General features: G+C 40.7%; 1 long non-coding RNA gene across 2 annotated transcripts in view; it reads right to left on the bottom strand.

Moving 5' to 3' along the window:
* The window catches only part of LOC118553040 (uncharacterized), a 65,070-nt gene that overhangs the window by 45,443 nt on the left and 5,243 nt on the right, over positions 1-14,384 (bottom strand). Inside the window, exon 3 of one of the 2 annotated variants that reach the window (XR_004925793.2) lies at positions 2,090-2,162. The exons of the other annotated variant lie outside the window; for it this stretch is intronic. This is a non-coding gene — a long non-coding RNA (uncharacterized LOC118553040). The remainder of the gene's footprint in view (positions 1-2,089; positions 2,163-14,384) is intronic. 2 annotated transcript variants of the gene reach the window in all.

Genomic DNA, 14,384 nt, shown 5'->3' with positions numbered 1-14,384 from the left:
GTGAGTTGAGTGTGGGAGAGTATTCTGGCTTCTGCCTTGGAGAAGTGGATCAAAAGGCAGGAAATTGCCCAGACAGAGAAAGGGTTCTCAAAGGGTGGTGGTATGCCAGAAAAGGCTCACAAAGGGAATCAACTTCAAAACCTCAGTGGTATGATTCTTTGACCAACTGCTCAGGTGGCACATTTCTCTGAGACCTAGTTGTCATTTCCATAGTCCTTAACCTTTTCTTGAATCTATTTTTATTGTCACTGGCAAAACGCTCCCTGGTCTAGAATTCAAATTACTATTAAGCACACATAGCTGGACCCCTTACCCCCCCACCTGTTACGTACCTTTGTAAGAAAGAAAAAAATCAGGCAGGTTAATATGAAGATGTTGGTGGCCAAGTGTTCATTCATTCCTCCTTACATTGGTAAAAGAACCCCCAACTTCCCTCAGTAAGTCGTTCCTTCCCCCCATCTTTCCCTGTGGTTTTTGTGGGATAACATCCCTACTCTGCTACTCCTGCCCAAGTTCCAGAAGACTTATGACTGAGTTTGGCCACAGAACGTACCATATAGCATCCCTCCTCCCAAGCCCTGTGATTAATTTAGAATAGGTAGGCACATTGTCCAGGACAGAAGAATGAGACTGAGTCCCAGGACACTTCCTAGGACTTCTCTCTGGCTCTCTGGCATCTCTCTGGCTCTTCTCTTTCATCTGTGGTTGCTAGGCTAGGACATCAGCTTTGAGTCGCTGCTGATCAAACTGATATTTCTTTTTTTTTTTAAGATTTTATTTACTTATTTGAGAGAGAGAGAATGAGAGACAGAGAGCACGAGAGGGAAGAGGATCAGAGGGAGAAGCAGACCCCCTGCTGAGCAGGGAGCCCGATGTGGGACTCGATCCCAGGACTCCAGGATCATGACCCGACCTGAAGGCAGTCACTTAACCAACTGAGCCACGCAGACTCCCCAAACTGATATTTCTTGATAAAGACTTTCTTGGGTGTAAAGCCGGCACAGAGGGAAGTAGAGCCAAGGGATAGACAGAAACAGTCCACACACCCTTGAGCACCTAGAACCAGCTGTGCCAACAGTCATTTTCAGCTTAAATCCATTTAGATGATTTTAGTCGCTTTCAACCAAAAGACTTGACTAGCTTTGTTGGTTAAAGAAAATAGTTAATTGGTAAGCACAGATTTTTCCTTAAAAATTCTGCTTTAACAAACATTTATATGTCCAAATGAAAAAACTTGGCCTTGTTTTTATACAGTATGTATATACCAGCCCCATCTCCCACCTCCACACCTCCCCACCACAGTCGAGTGTGCGCGCGCACGCACACACACACACACACAGTAAGGGAAAATGGAGTAAATATATCAAAGATTCTATTCATCTTGGTTTCCTTCTCTTCAGATAAAATGACCTTTTTAGGATTTGATGAGAAATAAAACATACTTATATATCTCTGTAATTTTTGCTTTATCTGGGTTTACTCTTGAATGTGACACAGAATTATTTTTCTCTTTCTTGCAGCCCAGTGTTTGGATGTCAGCATAGTGTTAACTGCATGTATTTTGTTTCTTTTTAGCATATGTGACTTCATTCTCTTCAGGTTTGACCTTTCAGTCTTTTTCCTACATTTTACTATTCCAAGGTAAATGCTGGGGTGTAAACACATATTTAATAGAGGAATATTACAATTTTGGGCAGACTTTCATCTCTTTATCTCCGGTAAGATTTCATGAGTTCTGTCAAGTAACAATAGTACCCTACTGTACTTTGTTTCATCTTTTAGCTTGCGGTACCTGGTTTAATTGTCCTTTGTCTTCTTTTCTTTTTCTTTTTTTTTTTTTAAGTAGCCTCCATGCCCAGCGTGGAGCCCAGCCTGGGGCTTGAACTCACAACCATGACATTGACACCCGAGCTGAGATCAAGAGTCGGATGCTTAACTGAGCCACCCCGGTGTCCCGTTGTCCTTTGTCTTCTAATCATAAATCAGATCCTACTATACTAATCTTAAGAGAAACCTTTGTATTGAAGGAAACAGATCACTATCACCAATTTATATCTTTGCAGGAAATATTTCATTAAAGGAACTATACCTGAATATTTATGGACTCTGGTTCTTGAGTTGTGTTTCTGCATAAATTACACACTGAGACATAAATGAGTGCCCTGGAGAAACAATAGAAATAAGCACTGTCTTAGTCCATTTGCACTGCTATAACAAAATACCACATACTGGGTGACTTATAAACAATAGACATTTATTTCTCACAGTTCTGGAGACTGTAGTCTAAGATCAAGTCACCCGCATGGTTTCCTTCTGGTGAGGGCCATGTGACTGGTTCATAGTTGGTGCTTTCTTGCTGTGCACTCACGTGTTGGAAAGGGCTAGGGATCTCTGTGGGGTCTTTTTTATAAGGCACTAATCTCATTCATGAGGGCTCTACTCTCATAACCTCAGCCCCCAAGAGCCCCACCTCCTAACACCATCACCTTTGGAATTTAGGATTCAATATGAGAATTTTGGGAGGACACAAACATAGAAAGCACTATGAAACATTAGTTTGAAGAGCTTTGTCTCTGATGCTCCACAATGCCTTCCTTTCTTCCAGTTTTTCCTTTAACAACATTAACTTTGTGTTTTATTGGACATACTGTCATTTAGTGTGTCTTTTCATATTATCTTGAAATGTGTTTCTGTAATTCCAAAATAAAAACTTAACTCCTAAATATTTAAATTCTTATTCTACAACCCTGCTTTCGTGAATTTCATTTACTCAAATACCTATATGGAATAATTTCCATGTGAATATCTGGGAGCTGTGTCCAATAAAGTCAGCCAAGAATACAACTTTTATGTACGGCGTGAAGAGCTCTGATATAGGATCCTATGCATTTAATGTTGCTACACTGCCCAACCTAGAAAGGGACAAATCCTAAAGTGGGGGATGATTTCTTGCTATTATAGTAACACAAGGTCTGGCCTTCTGAGCGGCTGGTTTGAAATGAATGCAGGGGTTTCTCAGAATCTTACCTCACAAACACTCAGGCCAGTGTGACCTACTCAGTATTCTGCACATTAAGGAAGAAAAGAATTAGGGATGAGGGGAAGGCAGAGCAGAAAGTAAGGGGAAAGGAGGAGGAGGAAAGAGGATTGTGTTTAACATTTTATCCTTTGTAAATAATTAGTAAGTAATTAGTATCCCCAAGCTTGAAATAAAGGATAATATTCCCTGACTGAAATTAGGATCTTGTTTTAATGTTAGGAATTTACAATTTCCTAATTGCTATTGATATTTGCAGGCTAAATGGAGCCGATGTGCTTTTAAATTAGATTTGCCAATTATAAACAAATGGATGCCTCAAGTTCAATTTTTTCTTAGTTCCTTATTGTATGAAGTATTTTAATTTTGTTTACTGCAAGAAGTATGCACAGTTAAATGGGCTTTTCTGTGATTAAATATTTCAAAACTTCCTTTATTTGATTTTTAATTTTTACTGATAAAGTGATTATTTCCAAAAATAAAAGAAGGTCAGTGATAAATACCTATATAGGTAGGTCTATAAATAAATACAGATAGATATATAGATAAATACCTATATTTCCTCTAAAATGGGTCATTTCTGAAACAGACACATGTAATCATGAACATAATTTAGACAAAATATATTAAGTTTATACAATAATTTCTTAAATTATTTTTTATATATTTTTGTTTACCTATTCCTTTCAAACAAACTATTTCAAAATAGTGGCTTAAAACAACCACCATTTAGGGGCACCTGGGTGGCTCAGTCGTTAAGCATCTGCTTTCGGCTCAGGTCATGATCCCCGGGTCCTGGGATCGAGCTCCGCATCGGGCTCCCTGCTCGGCGGGAAGCCTGCTTCTCCCTCTCCCACTCCCCCTGCTTGTGTTCCCTCTCTCGCTGTCTCTCTCTGTCAAATAAATAAATAAAATCTTAAAAAAAAAAAAACCAACCACCACCATTTATTATGCCTCACAGTTCTGTGGATTGGGATTTGGCCATGGCTTGTGGACCAGAATGTCCAGGATGATTTCTTCATACACACGTCTGCCATTTTAGTTAGGATGGATTGAACGATGAGGTTTGGCTGGTATAGTTCCCACTGGAGCCTGATATTTGGGGCTTTGGTCTTCCCTGTTGGTTGGATTCCTTGGTCTTTCCCATGTAGTATCAGAGCCTCTCTTTCTCCACGTGGCTTCTTCATGTAGAACTTTGGGCGAGGTAGCCAGGTTTCTTAAACTGTCAGGCTTACGCCTGGAACTGACACAGTGACTTCTACTACAATGTGTTCGCTATAGTAAGTCATAGGGTCAGCCTAGATTCAGTGTGAGAGAGGATGACACAAGGCGGTGAATACCAGGAGGGGTGGCTCATTAGGGGAGGGGAGGTACCTTGTGAAGACTGGCTACTACAGCACATGTGTCCTTGACAACATCACTTCCTGGGACCTCAGTCATACAATCAAGCATTTCTCAAGATGTATCTTTGATGTAATCTGAGGCTTAAGAAATGCTTTTCAGAAAAAAGAGAACCTGGTTTAAAAGATTTGGGAGACAGTGCAAACTATAGCCCTTCTCTTGAACTTATAATGGCATGCTAAAAACAGGATTTTGCAGTACAAAATTTATTTTGTTTAACCCACATTTCTCGCACATTTTTAAGTGCATAGAACTGTGCCTGGCACTTTGTAATCGCTTATAAATATTTGTTGAATCAGATTTATCACAGGACCCTTTTCCACAAAACACACTTTGACATTACAAAGAATGGGTATTTCCAACAGAAGGAACTTTGGGAAAATAGGTCTATTTTGTGAGAGGAGAGTATATGATTCTGAGTTTCTTCCAGACCTACAACCCTCATCTAGGTGCTTTCTAATGAATGAATTGCTGTACCTTAGACTACAGAACCCCATCTCCTGGTTGCAGGTGATTAGACTCCAGATGGACACCTGAGCTGGAGGCACATATCTGTAGGCTAGCCAGCAACTTAAAAGATATGCTGGCATGAGAGCTTTTACCAGAAGGGGTAGCCTAAGTTGGATTGTGATAGGCAGATCAAATTAGATCCTGTCACTTGGGTAGTTTGTGAGAAAAATCAGTTAGTTGGTAGAGGTAGAACTAGTAGAAGCAGAAGTGAAGAATAAAGGAGTTTCCACTCTATGGAGAACTATGGTGCTATTTCTTTTTCTTTTTTTTAAAGATTTTATTTCTTTGAGAGAGAGAGAGAGAGAGTGTACACATGGGTGGAGGCGGGGGAGAGGCAGAGGGAGAGGGAGAAGCAGGCTTCCTGCCGAGCAGGGAGCCCGATGCGGGGCTCGATCCCAGGACCCTGGGATCATGACCTGAGCCGAAGGCAGATGCTTAACCGACCGAGCCACCCACGTGCCCTTGGTGCTATTTCTTTATTATCCTATTTTGTGTGGCTGCTGAAAACTCCTCTTCTTTCCCTTTCTTCTCCCATCTTGAGAATAAAACCCCATTATCTAAGGTGGCCATCTGTGTTTCTATTTCTCACTATCTGAAAGAGTCTAATTAGTACATGATGTCAGGGAGTGAGACCTATGTTCTCTTATTCAGAATGAGAAAACACTCTCTTCAATTGTATAGTCAGGGGAGTAGTGTCACTCTGACATGGGCCCTCGCGAGCGTGCAAACACAGTACTAGTACTACTAGTGGGCCCGACAATAGATAAGACAGAGTCAGCTGGCAAATAAACTGCTCAGTGTTTCAACTGTTGTAGGAAACTCTTTGATCAATAGCTGCAGAAGAAACTGGCTATAGGTGAGGATGTTTCTTTAAAGGATCTCAGAAATATGTGATGAAAATTCTAGTTCTGGACATGTTATTTTTCCCCACTGACTACCAGAAAAAAATATGAAAAAATTAATTATAGGAGGAAGGTGCAGGCAGAAGGAAAGAGCACATGGACACCAGGGAAGCTGAAACTATGCAAATTTCACTACGTATTAAGCAGAGCTCTTCTAGGGAACGGTGGGAAAGAAGGAGTAAAGGATTGCTGGCCTTTGGTCTAAGCCTATGGTGGAGTCAAAATGCAACTACTCCCTAGGGTATTTATTAGGTGAGGGTGGTGAGCAGTGAACAGCACCAGAAAACTCAGATTAAGTCCACAGAAATGCATGTCTAGAATGTCAGTGAGAAGAGACAGAGTATTGACATCCAAACACCAAGTCAAACAGTGGGCACCGCTGCAATTTTCAGGAGGGAGAATTGGGTTGAGAGGCCAGGAGTAAACAGAACTTGCCTGCTATTGTCCGGACAGGCTCAGTGGATGCGAACCATTTGGGGATTGAGCATTTGGTGTCAAGATTCCTTTTTTAAAAATAGTCTTTATTCTTTAAAAAGTTTTATATTTACAGATGAATTAAGCAGATACCCCCACACTCAGTTTTCCCTATTGTTAGCATTTACCTTTGTATGAAACATTGTTACACTTAATGAATCAATACTGATACATTATTAACTAAAGTCCGGGGTTTATTTGGATTTCCTTAGTTTTTGAATTTCTACCTAATTTCTTTTTCTTTCCCAGGACGCCATCCAGGACACCACATTACATTTGGTTGTCATGTCTTCTTAGGCTCCTCTTGGCTGTGACAGTTTCTCAGACTTGCCTTGTTCTTGGTGACCTTGGCAGTTTTAAGGAATACTGGTGAGGTATTTTGTAGGTTATCTAATGGAATTTGTCTGATGTTTTCCTCATGATATGACTGGGCTTATGGGTTTTTGGAGGAAGATCACAGTGTAAAGTGTCATTTTCATCACATCATACCAAGACTACACACTATCAATGTGATTTATCACTGTTGATGTTGATCTTGCTTACCTGTCTGAGGTAGTATTTGTCAAGTTTCTTCACTGTGAAGTTATGGTTTGTTTTCCATTTCCATAATGTAGAGGAACTGAGCACAACCCATATTTAAGGAGTAGAAATTTATGCTCCCTCTCCTTGCGATTTGAGTATCTACATAAATTATTTGGAATCCTTCTGCATGGGATATTTGTCTCTTTTCCCCATTTGTACATTTATTCAGTCACTTATGTATCAATATGGACTCAGATATTTATTTTATACTTGTGATAATTCTATACTACTTTATTTTGTTCCTCAAATTTTTTCCAGCTTTGGCCATTGCGAGCTCTTCCACTTGGCTTCTGTGCTCCTTTGTCAGATCTACAGGAATGCGGTGTTTTGTTGTTTTGTTGTTTTTGTTTTTTATTTTTTGCACTTCAAAAACACTTGGGCACTCCAAGATGTTCCAGGCTCATCCTGTATATTTCTTCACTAGTCCTAGAATCAGCCATTTCTCCCAAAACCCTGGTTCCTTTGATTGGAAATGGTATTAGAAACCAAGATCTGGACTCACTCTACTGGGGTGCTGTTTCCTTTGAGTCCTCTCAGCAAACAGAGCAAAGAAACATGTATATCACTTACGTATATACACATATCTATAAATATTTCTGTACATAATCACCTGCATCTGTATTAAGCTAAACATGAGTTCTTACTAATGTGTCCAATTCAAATCCATTACCAAATCTATTACCTCTTCTCCCTGCCCTCCCCCCCGCCAGCTTATCTGACTCTCACTCCAATGGTGAGAAACTTGGCTCCTACTTTGTGCCATCCACTTACATAATTGTTTAATTCCATTACACTTGCATAGCAGTATCAGAATTGGTAAGCTGTCCCCTTATGGGAATGACTTTATCAACTAGCACAGCACTTACGTGCAGTTCCTTTTGCCTTTAGTTTCAGACTCCACCTATTTCCAAATTTACTTAGGTACACCCTACTCCCCTTTAGAGGCACTATAAGGAAATGAAAATGATGAAGAAGTACATATACAGATTAAAATCATTTTAAAGGGGGTACTTGGGTGGCTCAGTCAGTTAAGCGCCTGACTTCGGCTCAGGTCATGATCTCCGGGTTCTGGGATCAAGCCTCACGCTGGGCTCCCTGTTCAGCGGGGAGTCTGCTTGTCCCTCTCCCTTCTCTCTCCCTCCCTGCTCATGTTCTCTCTTGCGCTCACTCTCTCTCAAATAAATAAATAAAATCTTTTAAAAAATAAAATCATTTTAAGGACATAGCACACTTTTAAAATTGTCAAGACTAAATTATACCGTCTAGGGATATATGTTAAATGGTGAAGCTTAAAAAAAAAAAGCAAAGAAGTTATTACTCTACAAGTAGCCACATAAAAAAAGCAACTTCTACTTCTGGGAATATAAAGTATCAGTGATTGGATGTAACCTCCCACCAGAAACAATGAACAAAGCCCACTGCAATAATAAATGAAACAATGGCTTCCCGACATTGGATACAAGGCAGTTCAGGCCAGTGACCCCTGAGAGACCAGGAAACAAGGAGGTAAGCCTTACAACTGCCTCAGCTTACTATCTGGAGAGAGTTTCCTGGCCACAGTGCAGGGAGGGGAACCCAGGCAGAAATCTGTAGTCCTGTGGAGTGAAGAAGTTGAAGCTGGGACTCAGGGAAATAGAGGATAGAGTACTTGAGTGGACAGAGCTACCACAGAGAAAGCTCCAGAGAGGCAGAAAGTACACTGGGGCAAAGGCAAATGAGGAAACTAATGTAGGACAGAGAAAAATACCATCCAAAAGGAGCAAGGTTGGGGGGGCACCTGGGTGGCTCAGTCGTTAAGTGTCTGCCTTAGGCTCAGGTTATGGTCCCAGGGTACTGGAATCGAGCCCCACATCGGGCTCCCTGCTCGGCGGGAAGCCTGCTTCTCCCTCTCCCACTCCCCCTTCTTGTGATCCCTCTCTCACTATGTCTCTCTCTGTCAAATAAATAAAATCTTAAAAACAAAAAACAAAACAAAACAAAAAACCCAAAAAACAAAAGGAACAAAGGGGAAAATACCCTGAGCTCACAACCAGCAGAAAATAGGTCGTGTTCCCACTAGCCAGAGTAGAAAACTGTGGCTTTGGGCAAAGTACTCAAAATGGTATTCTGAGTGGTGGGGCACAATTAGTCATAGGCTAAGGCCTTGAAAGGACCAAACTATCTCTGAGTAACTTAACTGTGACCCAGAATAAAGCTGAAAAATATTTATAGGACTACAAAAATATGCAATATGCAACAAGGTAAAATTCGCAATATCAGGGGTCTGGTAAGGAGAAGGAAAGGGGCAGGGAAAGAGGAAGATATAACCTAGACTGAGAAAAATGAATTGATACAAAGAGATGTAAACACAGAAAACAGAATTAGTAGATAAGGACATTAACATGGTTATTTTACATATATATATATATATATTTTTTTTTTTTTTTTAAAGATTTTATTTATTTATTCATGAGAGACAGAGACAGAGAGAGAGAGAGGCAGGCTCCCAAGGAGCAGGGAGCCCGATGTGGGACTTGATCCCAGGACCCTGGGATCATGACCTGAGCCGAAGGCAGACGCTTAACCATCTGAGCCACCCAGGCGCCCTTATTTTACATATATTTAAACAGGTAGGAGAAAGATTGCTTATGTGAAATGGAGGCATGGAAGACACATTTTTAAAAAGAGGCCCATGTTGGGACACCTGGGAGGCTCAGCTGGTTAAGGGCCCCGCTCTCTATTTATTTCTGCTCAGGTCATGATTTCCAGGTCATGAGATCGAGCCCTGTGTCGGGCTCTGCACTGGACGTGGAGCCTGCTTGGGATTCTTTCTCTCCCTCTCCCTCTGTCTTTCCCACCCTCCCTCAAAAAATAAAAAAAAAAATAATAAAATGAAATAAAATAAAATAAAATAAAAGGAGACCCATGTTGAACCTGTAGAGATGAAAAATAAAATGTTTGAGATGGAATATATACAGAATTTTCAAAACTCAGTAATAAGAGAACAAACTATTCAATGAGAAAATGAGCAAAAGATCTGATCAGACCCTTAACCAAAGAAGCTATACAGATAGCAAATAAGCACATGAAAAGATGTCTAACATCATTAGTCATTAGGGAAGTGCAAATTAAAACTATAATGAGATACCACTGCATACTGTTACAATGACTAAATTAAAAAAGACCAACCATACCAACCTGTTGGCAAGAATGTGGAGCAACTACAATTCTCATACACTGCTAGCAGGAGTATAAAATTGTACCACCACTTTGGAAAATGGTTTCGGCTGTTTTTCAAAAAATTAAACATAGCCTACCATATGGTGCAGTCATTCCCCTGATATTGATATGCCTAGATTTTTTTCCCCTGGGGGTTGGGGGGGGGGAGTGGGGAAGAAAACATATACTCACACAAAGACTTGTATATGAATGTTCATGGCAATTTTATTTGCAAGTGCCCCAAACTGAAATTACCTCAATATCCTTCAGTAGATGAATAAACAAATCATGGCATATGCACATGTTTTGAGTTTAACTAAACCACTCCACAGTATTGCTGCCTTGGCCTCTATTTTGTTTGGCCAAGGGACCTGCAGGGACCTTACACTGACACCAGCCCCTCATGCAAGCACATACCCTAGATAACAGCCCACGGAGTCACACGCAAATGGAAGTTCCTGATACGACTTCCCCAACTGCCCTTGTGATCAACAGTCTCCCCTGCCTTCCAGGACTTTCCCCTATGTGCCCCTTAGATGAGACCCCCACAGGGGCGCCTGGGTGACTCAGTCAGTTAAGCATCTGCCTTCCGCTCATGTCCTGATCCTAGGGTCCTGGGATCGAGCCCCTCTTTGGGCTCCCTGCTCAGGAAGGAGCCTGCTTTTCCTCTTCCTCTGCCCCTCCCCCTGCTTGTACTCTCTCTCATGAATAAATAAAATCTTAAAAAAAAAAAAAGATGAGACCCCTGCAGAGCATATGAGAAATCCTGCTCTCTTTGATTTTAATTAATAAACCTGACCTTAGCCAGGGAACCCCAGAGGATTCCGCCTTGGGATCCTAATAAAGGCATTTGCCCCAGGTCCTGCCTCTTTCTCTGCCTGCACCCTGCCTTGTGTGGCCCCTCAAAGTGTGCCATGTACTTCCTCAAAGACCTATGAGTAAAAAACTTCTTCTTTTTTTTTTTTTTTAAAGATTTTATTTATTTATTTGACAGACAGAGAGGGAACACAAGCAGGGAGAGTGGGAGAGGCAGAAGCAGGAGCCTGATGTGGGGCTTGATCCCAGGACCCTGGGATCATGACCTGAGCCAAAGGCAGATGCTTAACAACTGAGCCACCCAGGTGCCCCTAAACTTCTTTATTTCTTTTGTGTTCTGTTGTTGAGCCACAATTTACCATCCAGCACCTGTGCTCTACTTAACAAATGTTAATTTAACAAAATCCTAACACCGTACAACAGCATACTAGTCATCAACAAAATAGAATAAACTATTGATATACACAACAACATGGATGAGTTTCATCATAATTATGCTGAAAGAATCTAGGGAAAAGAATATATGCTGTGTTGGGTGTTGCTTCCCATTACTTACTACTCAGCTACTTTAACATACAGAAATTATTAACACAATGTTTTAACCAGTAAGGTGCTTAAAGATAATTTGTGGGTTTGATTGAATTCTTGTTTTCAGGTACAGGTGACACCTAAATTAAGAACCTAGAATAATTTTAGAACTGAAAGAATTCCTTGAGATAAATTTATCCAACCGATGCCCCCACTTCACCCCAGAAGTTATATGATTTACCCAAAGTCTTTTAATTAGTAGAAAACCTAGAATTCTAGCAAGTTATTTCTACTCACTGTGAAAAAGATCTCCTTTGAATTATGAACAAACCATAATTCTAAAACATAACAATTTTTAGTAAACTGTCTTCTGAAATTCACTATTTGGGGGCTTTTTTTCTAAGGTAAAAAATGACAATAACCACCAGGGAAATGCTTCAGATGAAATTGGTGATGTTTCAAGGATTTTTTTTCAGTCCTATTTCTCTTGTTCTTTATTCAATCAAATCCCCCTGCTGGAGAAAATATATCTTTAGATACCCTCATGTATTTTCTCCACATAGCAAAATGTGAAGAAATGGAACTGCCTTGACCAGAGGGTGATTTTCTCTACAAACCAGCTTCTGGCAGGCCCAGAGACTTGAAGTGAGTAGGAGGAAGGGAATTTTCCAGAATCTTCAGTGATTCCTTCCAGAGGGAAATAAAATATCCCTGCTTGCCTCCAAGTCAGCCCACCAGTTTCTCAGTTGGTGGGGCTTGAACTAACAATAGGGAGGGTAGAGGGTGAATGGGATCCTCGTGCACATTACCTCTGGCTTGTGCAGCAACTTTTAAGTTCTGTCCATCCCAGACCATCTTCTGAGACTGATGCTCTGCTACTACCCAGGTGAGTGACTTACGATATGATATTACCAAGCTTTTACATAACTATCACCCTCTTCCCGAGAATACCTGTGTTCCTGAAAGGGTTAAGATACACTTTGCTCTGGGTTTCCTAATTTTTTTTTTTTTAAGATTTTATTTATTTATCAGAGAGAGAGAGACAGAGGCAGGCAGAGGGAGAAGCAGGCTCCTTGCTCAGCAAGGAGCCCGATATGGGACTCAATCTCAGGACCCTGGGATCATGACCTGAGCTGAAGGCAGATGCTTAACCGACTGAGCCACCCAGGCGTCCCTGGGTTTCCTAATTTTTATAGCTCCTTGGTTTAGCTTAAAATATTTAATTTGCTCTTTTCAGTTGTGATGACTGTTGGAATGTACAGTATGTTATGAGGGTAAGTTTCTCAGATATCTAGAGACGCCCATTCATTATTTAGAGCAGTAGTTCTCAAAGTATGGTCCTCTCTCATTAATGGCTTTGCCTCATACTTACATGAGAAAATAAAGATCCTCAGTAGAAAGTCTCTCATTTTCCCACCTCCTATACAAATGGGCTGGCATCTGTGCCTATCTTCTCTTTTCACTTTATTTTGCAGGGATTACCTACTCCGCGTCAAAGGCCCACCTTCACTTGTGCCTTGGATTCCAACCCTCAAGGACCTCCATCCATCAGTTAATTACCTTTGCTTTCTGTTGGGTCATTCTCATCAGCATATAATTTGCTCTAGTTTATCCTTTCTTTTTCAAATATCCTACCTTGATTCTGTATTGTTCTTCAGCTCTGTCTCATTTCTCTGCTCTTTTTTTCAGCCAACATCTTTTTTTTTAAGATTTTATTTATTTGAGAGAGAGAGAGAGAGCACAGGCAGGGGGAGCAGCAGAGGGAGAGGGAGAAGCAGGCTTCCCGCTGAGCAAGGAGTCCAATGTGGGACTCGATTCCAGGACCCTGGGATCATGACCTGAGCAGAAGGCAGATGCCCAACTGACTGAGCCACCCAGGCACCCCTAAGCCAAACATCTTAAGGGTTGTTCCCACATGCTCACTTCATTTGACCTTAATTCAGTCTTTTAAAAAAGTTTTTTGTATGTATGTGTCAAAATTATATATCCAAATAGTTTAGACTCAAATGATTCTATAAGGAATTTTAAGACAAAGAGCAAATCCCTGGTCATTTTCATCTCCTCCCCCAGTTTTCCCTCCCTAGAGGCAAGCACTCTAAAGTCTTTCAGGTAAATCTCTTGGTACATATCTCCATATCTTGAACTAATAGGTGTATCGTTACTCTTGGTCTTTATGTTTTAGGCAGTATCTATTGGTTTCTCACCTTGGAAAATGAAGATTTATCCCTCTTTCTTCTTCTGTCACCACCATACACATGCGTGCATGTGTTTACATTACTATGACCAAGTATGTGTGATTTAGAGCTGAGCCATGTAGTAAAACTATTACCATCCTTCCTTTCCACCATGATAGTTTTACCCTGAAGATAGTTTCTTTTTTTTTTCTTTTCTTTCCATATGTGTGTGTGTGGTTTTCTTTGTGGAGTTCTTTATTGTTTTTACTCTTCTTAAAAATAAGAAACTTCTTATGTAAAAAAAGAAAGAGTAGAGACATATGCCCTTGCTTTTTTTTTTTTTTTTTTGTCTTGTAAAGAATACTTCGTAAGTGGTTATAGCCAACACTTCTGATGCTGCATGCACATCCTCTCAGCCTTTACTATTGTGGAACATACCATCCTGACTTCCACTTGTGAATAAACCTCCATTTCTTTGCATGAACGCTTTCTTTGGGACCAGTGCCCTCTCTACTTACGTGCAATGCAATCCAAAATTACCAGGGAATGAACATTCCACTTCCTAGGAGTAGTCCTTGAAGAATGACGGAAGGGAGTGGTATAAATACACCAGCTCTCTCCTCTCAGGTAATATATTTTGAAGCACGTATTCAACACCGTTTCTCGGAGTTACTCAGTGGGATTAAGCTCCAGTTACCCACAATGGCTGCTTTATCGACTGCCTTCATGTTCCTATATCATGTTCCCCCTTTACTAATGGTG

This window comes from Halichoerus grypus, chromosome 3, assembly GCF_964656455.1.
Source record: "Halichoerus grypus chromosome 3, mHalGry1.hap1.1, whole genome shotgun sequence".
Lineage (NCBI taxonomy): Eukaryota > Metazoa > Chordata > Mammalia > Carnivora > Phocidae > Halichoerus > Halichoerus grypus.
This window is presented reverse-complemented; position numbering and strand designations above follow the sequence as displayed.